This window comes from Petromyzon marinus, unplaced genomic scaffold (genome assembly GCF_048934315.1).
Source record: "Petromyzon marinus isolate PM22_M1 ecotype Great Lakes invasive population unplaced genomic scaffold, UKy_Petmar_22M1.pri1.0 PM_G_Scaffold_40, whole genome shotgun sequence".
Classification (NCBI taxonomy): domain Eukaryota; kingdom Metazoa; phylum Chordata; class Hyperoartia; order Petromyzontiformes; family Petromyzontidae; genus Petromyzon; species Petromyzon marinus.
In genome coordinates, this window is record NW_027422984.1 from 490,001 (window position 1) to 500,000 (window position 10,000).

Below are 10,000 nucleotides of genomic sequence, written 5' to 3' on the forward strand. Positions count from 1 at the left end.
AGTTTCACTGTAACATCCGTTTGCACGCAGACATGCATGGCTTAATCTTTGAGACAAGCATATGCTACTGGCAGGATCAACCAGGTAGCTGGCGGCTTTCAACTCGCCAAAAGCACACCACGGTGACCAGGCGCCCAGCCCAAAGGCTCGCCCGGCTCACACGCAGCGTTTGCGGGCCCCTAGCCTCCCCAAGGGCAGGCAGGAGTCGCTCTCCTGAGGCAAGAATGCACCCAAGGCAGAGGAGAGTCCCCACACGCGTCCAAAATCGGACGGACAGGACCCCCACGCAGACCATGTAAACCACACACCCTTTGGGCACGGACTTCACAGAACACAAACACCCCCACAAGGAGGGCCTTAATTTGTCCTGTATACTCCGGGGGACACCTGACGACGGCGCTGAAGGCTCACAAAACACAGGGCTTCACACAAGGCCAGCCAATTTGAGGCAGCGGTAAAGCACCACGCACACCCAACGTCGGGGTGGGGAGGAGCAGGGGCGGGGACCACACATGCCTGCACACCTCTAGAGCGGCCTTTCAATGCTCGCTACTCTGTGGACCGGCAAAAGCAATTGAAACCAACCCTAACTCTCACGCGCAGTTGGCAGCCCTTCCTAGGGCACAATACCGAAACAGCGCAAGCAAACCCTGCAGCTACAACCCAAGGGACAGCCTTCCCAACGCACTCTGGAGGAGAAGAGGCTCCTCGGGCGGAGTAACACAGCTCGAGATGCTCGCTCATTCACGGAAATCGTGGGAAACAACCTGCCGCCGGCACACCACTTCGTCCTCACATGAGGTTACCATTGTCCATACAATAGTGCAGGTGCGATGGAAATCTTTTCTCGTTTTGGTGCGTGCTACATTTTTACGGATAGACCCCGTGAAACGCTAGAAATTGGCGGGGATGTGTCTCTTGTGGCTCACTGGGCTGTTAGGGTGGCACAGAAATCCCTCGGAATGGGAAAACGGGTCATTTTCGTGTTGCCACATTGCATGCGAACGGCATGAAACTTCCAGAGGCATTTGCAGCAGGAATGCATGTGCAGTCAAAAAAGTGAATATTTTTCACGGATAGACCCCGTGAAACGCTAGAAATTGGCGGCGATGTCTCTCTTGTGGCTCACGGGGCTGTTAGGGTGGCACAGAAATCCCTCGGAATGGGAAAACGGGTCATTTTCGTGTCGCCACATTGCATGCGAACCGCATGAAACTTCCAGAGGCATTTGCAGCAGAAATGCATGTGCAGTCAAAAAATTGAATATTTTTCACGGATAGACCCCGTGAAACGCTAGAAATTGGCGGGGATGTGTCTCTTGTGGCTCACGGGGCTGTTAGGGTGGCACAGAAATCCCTCGGAATGGGAAAAAACGGGTCATTTTCGTGTCGCCACATTGCATGCGAACCGCATGAAACTTCCAGAGGCATTTGCAGCAGGAATGCATGTGCACTCAAAAAATGTGATATTTTTCACGGAGAGACCCCGTGAAACGCTAGAAGTGGGCGGGGATGTCTCTCTTGTGGCTCACGGGGCTGTTAGGGTGGCACAGAAATCCCTCGGAATGGGAAAACGGGTCATTTTCGTGTCGCCACATTGCATACGAACCGCATGAAACTTCCAGAGGCATTTGCAGCAGGAATGCATGTGCACTCAAAAAAGTGAATATTTCTCACGGATAGACCCCGTGATACGCTAGAAATTGGCGGGGATGTCTCTCTTGTGGCTCACGGGGCTGTTAGGGTGGCACAGAAATCCCTCGGAATGGGAAAACGGGTCATTTTCGTGTCGCCACATTGCATGCGAACCGCATGCAACTTCCAGAGGCATTTGCAGCAGAAATGCATGTGCAGTCAAAAAAAAAATGATATTTTTCACGGATAGACCCCGTGAAACGCTAGAAATTGGCGGGGATGTGTCTCTTGTGGCTCACGGGGCTGTTCGGGTCGCACAGAAATCCCTGGGAATGGGAAAACGGGTCATTTTCGTGTTGCCACATTGCGTACGAACCGCATGAAACTTCCAGAGGCATTTGCAGCAGGAATGCATGTGCACTCAAAAACTTCTATATGTTTCACGGATAGACCCCGTGAAACGCTAGAAATTGGCGGGGATGTGTCTCTTGTGGCTCACGGGGCTGTTAGGGTGGCACAGAACTCCCTCGGAATGGGAAAAGGGGTCATTTTCGTGTTGCCACATTGCATAGGAACGCCATGAAACTTCCAGAGGCATTTGCAGCAGAAAGGCACGTGCACTCAAAAATTTTAATATTTTTCACGCATAGACCCCGTCAAACGCTAGAAGTTGGCGGGGATGTCTCTCTTGTGGCTCACGGGGCTGTTAGGGTCGCACAGAAATGCCTCGGAATGGGAAAACGGGTCATTTTTGTGTGGCCACATTGCATAGGAACGGCATGAAACTTCCAGAGGCATTTGCAGCAGGAATGCATGTGCACTCAAAAACGTCTATATTTTTCACGGATAGACCCCGTGAAACGCTATAAATTGGCGGGGATGTCTCTCTTGTGGCTCACGGGCGCTGTTAGTTAGGGTCGCACAGAAATCCCTCGGAATGGGAAAAGGGGTCATTTTCGTGTTGCCACATTGCGTACGAACGGCATGAAACTTCCAGAGGCATCTGCAGCAGAAATGCATGTGCACTCAAAAACGTCTATATTTTTCACGGATAGACCCCGTGAAACGCTAGAAATTGGCGGGGATGTGTCTCTTGTGGCTCACAGGGCTGTTAGGGTCGCACAGAAATCCCTCGGAATGGGAAAACGGGTCATTTTCGTGTTGCCACAATTGGCATACGAACGGCATGAAACTTCCAGAGGCATTTGCAGCAGAAATGCATGTGCACTCAAAAACGTGAATATTTTTTCACGGATAGACCCCGTCAAACGCTCGAATTTGGCGGGGATGTTTCTCTTGTGGGTCACGGGGCTGTTCGGCTCGCACAGAACTCCCTTGGTCCACCTGATTCGTGCATACAGGCAGCAACTAAAACTCTGTAAACCTGCTGTGAGGACATCTAAACAGTGGACCAGTGAGGCTGTGGAAGATTTGCGGGCGTGCTTAGACTGTACTGACTGGGATATGTTCACGACTGCTACCAATAGTCTGGATGAACTCACAGAGGCTGTGTACATCAGCTTCTGTGAGGACTGCTGTATCCCAACACGTACCAGGGTGAACTTTAACAACAACAAGCCCTGGTTCTCAGCAAAGCTCAAAAGGTTGAGGTTGGAGAAGGAGGAAGCGTTTAGGAGTGGGGATAGAGACAGATTCAAGGAGTCGAAGAACAGGTTTAGCAAAGCGGTGAGAGAGGCTAAACGACTGTACTCAGAGACACTAAAACACCAGTTCTCTACTAACGACGCTGCTTCTGTCTGCCAAAGGGCTCAGGCACATCACCAACTACAAACCCAGAGCGCCCCACACCACTAACGACTCCCGCCTAGCCAACGACCTGAACGAGTTCTACCGTAGATTTGAAAGACAATTGGACTGTCCTGAACCACCCCTTCCCACCCAAGAGGCCCCATCCCCCACCCATACTACAGAAACGACTCTCTCCTTTCAGGAGGGAGAAGTTAATGGGCTTTTCAAGAGGCAGAATCCACGCAAAGCAGCCGGGCCGGACTCTGTCTCTCCAGCCACCCTCAGGCACTGCGCTGACCAGCTGTCTCCGGTGTTCACCAACATCTTTAACACCTCCCTGGAGACATGCCATGTACCAGCCTGTCTCAAGTCCTCCACCATCATCGCTGTGCCCAAAAAGCTAAGGCCAACAGGACTAAATGATTACAGACCGGTCGCCCTTACATCTGTGGTAATGAAGTCTTTTGAGCGCCTGCTCCTGGCACACCTCAAAGCCATCACAGACCCTCTCCTGGACCCCCTTCAGTTTGCCTACAGAGCCAACAGGTCTGTGGACGACGCAGTTAACATGGCCCTCCACTTCACCCTACAGCATGTGGACGCCCCAGCATCCTACGCCAGGATCCTGTTTGTGGACTTCAGCTCTGCCTTCAACACCATCATCCCTGCCCTGCTTCAGGACAAGCTCTTCCAGCTGAACGTGCCCTACTCCACCTGCAGGTGGATCACAGACTTCCTCTCTGACAGGAAGCAGTGCGTTAAGCCGGGAACAGAAGTCTCTGACTCCAGGTCCATCAGCACGGGAACTCCTCAGGGCTGCGTCCTTTGCCCACTGCTCTTCTCCCTGTGTAGTGGATTCCAGGACACGGAGACGGCAGAATAGAAGCAGCACTATTTATTTAAACCTTAACAAGGGTTACACTAGAAGGGGTAGCGGCCCCTCCACCCGTATAACTCAGGAACACACCCCAGGCTCTCTGGCCTAAGCTCTAGGCTCCCAGTTCCTCCTGGTAGGGCTCTAAGGGAGGCTATCAGATCCGGCCCTGGTTAGGCACAGATCTCGGCACCCCGCCGACCAGACCGGCCCTTAGAAGGACTCTGACTCTGGGGCTCTGGGGCCGCACCACTGGCTTGCTGTGCCGGCCCTGAAAAGGGCAGCGGTCACAGGAGTTCCAGGGTCTCACCTAGCTGGCCTTCTTTCTTCACTGGTTGCTTCAGCCTCGGGCCCCACACTCTGCCCCGAGCTCCCTGGCTCCCCGCACTTTATACCCACTGGAGCCTTAGCGGACGTTGTTGTAGCCACCAAGGTGTGGGTGAACCACACCTTCCCGTGTCATGTGTTTATTCCCCATAGCACCCCTACATCACCCCCTCCCGTGTAACCCGCAGCCGTCCCGGCTGCAACAATACTCGAACAATAAACACAACAAACCCCCACCCGTGCGTGCCTCATAAGAACGAACACCCCAATAAATAACCCAACCCACCTATACAAAATTACACTATATACACATATACATTGTACCCGCCCCCCCCATCAACGCAGCAAGAAAACTTAACAGTGAACAACAAGAGTAACAAGAACCATTTTTACAACAAGCGGCGCATTTTGGCGCGAGTCCGATTTGCGGGTCCATCGTAGGGGGAGGGTCCGGTCGGCCCGGCAGTGGGCACCGGCTGTGCAGGTGCACCGTCTTCCGTCACCCCGGAAGGGCAAACTCCGTCCCCACCGGGTGGCGCAGGCGCGCTGGAAGCCGTCATTCTTGAGGCGCCTGAAGGTGGAACAGTTAGCGAAGCATCAAGGGCAGGTGACGAAGACGCCGTCCGGGAGTCAGCGGAGACATCACATGCTCGGCCTGTGTAATGTGGTGGAGGGACGCGCGGCGCCACAAACGGCTTCAGACGCGAGGGGTGTACGTACCAGCGGCGTTTCCCCCACTGGATACGAACGCACTGCGGCCGCATAACCTTCACAATAACCACAGGGCCCCTCCAAGGCCGCAACAATTTCGCCGAGGTCGCCAACGGCACCTGAGGGCAGTGCAGCCAGGCTTGATCGCCTGGCTTCCACGCATGTGTGCGTGATTGGCGCGATCGCAACCTCTCGTTGGCCTTCTGCCGAGAGGAAGAGTTTTGGGCCGCTGCCTCCCGCGCCTCGGTCAACCTCAGGATATTAAATTTAACGTGGTCGGCCAATTTCGATTTTCTGCTGGTTTCCGAGACGCGGAGCTGATTCGCAATTGGTGGGTCAACGTCGCGACCGTACATCAAAAAGAACGGCGAGAAGCCGGTTGCCGCGTGAGGAGCCATTCTATAGGCGGCCAAAACCCCCGGAATGTGAAGGTCCCAATCGGTCTGGGAGTCACACACCTGGTGACACAACATAGATGTGAGCGTCCTATGCAGCCGCTCCACCATGCCATCGGTTTGTGGGTGATAGGGGGAAGTGCGAATCTTTTTCGTACCAAGAAGCGCACACACCTCGTGCAGAAGGACGCCAGAGAAGTTCTTCCCTTGGTCAGTCAGCAGCCGTTCGGGAGCACCCTTGTCGAGGACATAGCCCTGGACAAAGGCCTCGGCAACGGCTGCTGCTGACTGGTTAGCAAGAGGCCATGCCATAGGCCATCGGGTGAAATATTCCACGCCAACCAGCAGGTACTTGTTACCCCTAGGGGTCGCAGGGAAGGGCCCCAATATATCGAGTGCGACGAGTTCGTTAACCCGAGAGACCGTGATAGATTGTAGCGGTGGGCAGGCGCCTTTCGCTGGTGGTTTTCGTTGGGCGCACTGAGTGCATGCACCCAGGAGGTCATCCACATCCCTTGCCATACCCGGCCAGAAGAAATCCAGCTGGAGCACGGCAAGGGTCTTGTGGGTCCCCAGGTGCAAAAGTCGCTCGTGTGCGGCCCAAACGGCCTTACCCCGCAAAGCGGATGGCACCACAAGCCTGTGACGGCAGGCCCTCCCATCCCAATGCATTAGGAGCCCCTGGAGCAGCCCGTATGAATCAATCCCCGCGACCCCCCGCACGGAACCCCCTGCGCGACGACGCAACGCGAGGAGGGATGCGTCCTCCATCTGGAGGCGCCCCCATTCAGCAACGGACAACCCCAGCAAGGAGTCCGCACCTCCCTCCCCGACAGGACCCTCAGGCAAGGGGTCCTCAGTGGCAGCAGCGAGAACCGGGATATCTAAGGGGGGGCTATCCTCTGGCGGCTTACAACGCCCCGATCCCCTGAGACAAGCGCAATCTGAGGCGGGCGGCAGGCGAGACAGCGCATCCGCATTAGTGTGCCGAGCACCCTTCCGATATGTGGTCGTGAAATCATAATCCTGAAGGATTTCGAGCCATCGGGACAATTGCCCCGAAGGCTGTGTCACCCGCAAGGCATATTGTAATGCCGCATGGTCCGTACGGACAGTGAAATGCCGACCGTACAGGTATGGGCGATACTGTTGCATAAAAAATACAATAGCCAAGAGTTCCCGACGCGTGACGCAGTATCTCTGTTCCGCCGGAGACAAAACCCTACTGCCATAAGCCACGACGCGTTCCACACCACAGATCACCTGTGAGAGCACACCCCCAATGCCCGTATTGCTGGCGTCTGTATCGAGCAGGAAGGGTTCCGAAAAATCGGGGTAGCTCAATGGAGGGGCCCGCACGAGAGCGTCGCGAAGGGAACAAAAAGCGACCTCCTCCTCCTGGCCCCAGTGAAATTTCACTCCCTTCGCCGTCAGAGCGTGTAAGGGCTTAGCAATGGTCGCGAAATCCGCGACGAACCGCCGGTAATAAGACGCAAATCCAATGAAACTCCTGACCTCAGCCACCGAGGTGGGGGTTGGCCAGGAGTTGACACACTGCGTCTTTGCGGGATCGGTGGATATGCCCGAGCGGCTGACGATGTGCCCCAAATAGCGTACGGATTCCCGTAGCAGGTGGCACTTTTGCGGCTTAAATTTCAAATTCGCAGCACGCATTTTGAGGAACACGGCGCGCAAGCGCAAAAGGTGTTCGTCAAATGTCTTGCTGAACACGATGACGTCATCCAGATAGATCAAACAGACGTTCCACTGTAAGCCAGCCAAAACCAGTTCCATAAGGCGCTGAAATGTCGCCGGAGCGGAGTGTAATCCCATAGGTAACCGGTTAAATTGGAATAGGCCGTGTGGTGTGCGAAACGCAGTCTTTGGCTTGGACTCATCATCCAATGGGAGTTGCCAAAATCCGGATAACAAGTCCAACGTAGAAAAAAAACGTGCGCCAGCCAGAGCATCCAGAGATTCGTCCATCCGGGGAAGTGGATACGCGTCGGCCACGGAGATCTTATTAAGGCGGCGAAAATCCACACAGAATCGCAAGGACCCATCGTGCTTTTTGACAAGCACTATGGGTGCTCCCCATGGACTGGTGGAAGGGGCTATAATGTCTGCAGCCAGCATGTCATCCACTGCCAATTTGACATGATCTTTTTCGGCCGGACTTAACCGAAAAGGATTCTGGCGTACCGGGGCATTGTCACCCGTGTCAATGTGGTGACGCAACAATTTCGTGCACCCAATGTCATATTTGTGTTTACTAAAAACATCGGAAAATTCCGTCAGAAGGGTGCGTAGGCCGGCACGCTGGGAGTCGGACAGATCACTCGTGCCCGAACATAGTGTGTCCATCCAACTATCGTCCCCCTCAGAATGCGGTTGAGCCAGAGGATCGGTCCCCACATTACCCATAACCGTGTCTACCACGGGGACCGGTGTCGCGTGCGCGAGCACAGTTCCCTGAGGAACGACGGCCGTCTGTACGCCAACGTTAAGGACGAGGATAAACGGGTCATCGCTCCCCTTAACGAGCGTTTGAGCGGCCACCAGATCCAGCCCGTTTTCCCCAGCCCTCGAGGGCCCTAACAGAATTCCCTGGTCCAGAACACCGGGCACGAAAGGCCGACGCAAGCGAAGGGGCACGAGCATTTGCGCCCCGGGAGGTACACGCACCGTCCGAGTGACGAACGCTTGTATCGACGCGCACGCTGCCCTTGAGGTGACAGGGGAAGGCAGGAATGTTACCCGTCGGCCCGAGGGAAGCTCGATGCAACCCTGATCAATTAGAATTTTAATCGGCATTTTGCCCAAAAAGTCCGTCCCCAACAAGCACGGAACCGCCAGCGAGGACGAGACTAATATCGGCCCGGAGAGTTTGATATCGCCAATGCAAATTTGTGCTCGAATTTGGCCTATGATACCCAGCGAACCCCCGTTCGCTGCGTAACACGGAACGGTGACTGGGAGCAAGGGGCGGCTTTGAACGGGAAGAATATTATAAATCAAGTCTGACACAATGGTCGCCGAAGCTCCCGTATCGACGAGGATACGCACCTCGACCCCGTCAATGCGACCCGCGACCACGGACGAGCCTGCCGACGCAGCAACAATGCGGTGGGCCAATTCCGTCCACTGCCCCGGCCCGAGCACCCTCTCGACCCCGCCGCCACCCAACAAACCAATGGGCGTACCCCGAGGCCCGTACACCGAAACGCGCGAGGTGGGGACAGGTGTGTGCACAGGCCGAGCATGTGGGGTGCCGCGACTTGCCGGGTTGCGATGCGGAGGCCTGTAGGCTGGAGCGCCGTCCGACCGTCCCGGCTGTCGTTGACGAGGCGCCCGGCATTCCGCAGCCACGTGGCCCTTGCGGCCACAGTTGTAGCACGTGATGAGCGCCTTGGGGTGCTCCTGGCGATCCGGTGTGGTCCGAGCCGGCCTCCCTCCGGATCTCCACTCCACCGGGCGACCCGCCGCGAAGACCTCCTCGGAGGGGGGGATGGTCGGCGTCCCAGCGCACACCGCAGCTGCGCCCTTGGGGACGAGAGGTGATCGACGCTGCGCTATCAGGTGCGCGTGGATGTGTCTTGCTGCCCGCAAGGAGCACATGTCCGCGTCGTCCTCTGCGACGATGACGATCTGTAGCTCCTGGGCAAACGCCAGGAGCTTCTCCGTCACCATCGCGTCCACCCCTTCGCCGTCCATCCGCGGGAAAGCCGCTTTTGCGAGGGCCAGGAGAGCCGTGCGATACGCCAGCGGTGGCTCCTTCTGGCCCCTGCACCGCTCGTGGAAGAGTTTGCGGCAGTCCGACGATGGCCCGTAGACTATGGTGAGGACCTGGAGCGCCGACTGTAGCGTAGATCGCGTTGATCTGGGAGCTGTGATGAGCGTAGCAAGGGCGTCATCGTCCAGCATGGCCGGTAGCGCACTCAACGCCTCGTTGTCCGTCCAGCCGGCCATCTCTTGATGAGCGAGAAAGCGGCGTTGAAAGGCCCCCCAGTCGCCGCCGTCTGAAACGAACTCCTTCAACACCGGCAGGCGTTGTTGAAACGATGGCTTCGTCTCTGAGAGGTGCCGCGCGCCATTTCCGGCCTCTCCACCGGTGTCTGAGGGGCTGGGGACACCCATCGGCGGTCGCGCAGGTGATGACGATGCGCCCGCCGATTGGTCCTGACAGCGGGCGTCCGTTGGTGATGACGTCACCACCGCTGATTGGCCCACAGCGTCCACGTGGCGCTGCGACCCTCCAATCGCCGTGGCGGACACTGTCATGGCGGAAAATCCGAAATCTGGTGGCTGTG

At 56.2% G+C, this 10,000-nt stretch overlaps 1 non-coding gene across 1 annotated transcript in view; it reads right to left on the reverse strand.

The window, feature by feature from the left end:
- The window catches only part of LOC142917001 (18S ribosomal RNA), a 1,824-nt gene extending 1,737 nt beyond the window's left edge, over window positions 1-87 (reverse strand). The window contains exon 1 of the ribosomal RNA XR_012936823.1: window positions 1-87. This exon is cut by the window's left edge and continues 1,737 nt beyond it. This is a non-coding gene — a ribosomal RNA (18S ribosomal RNA).
- Window positions 88-10,000: the final 9,913 nt, after the last annotated feature.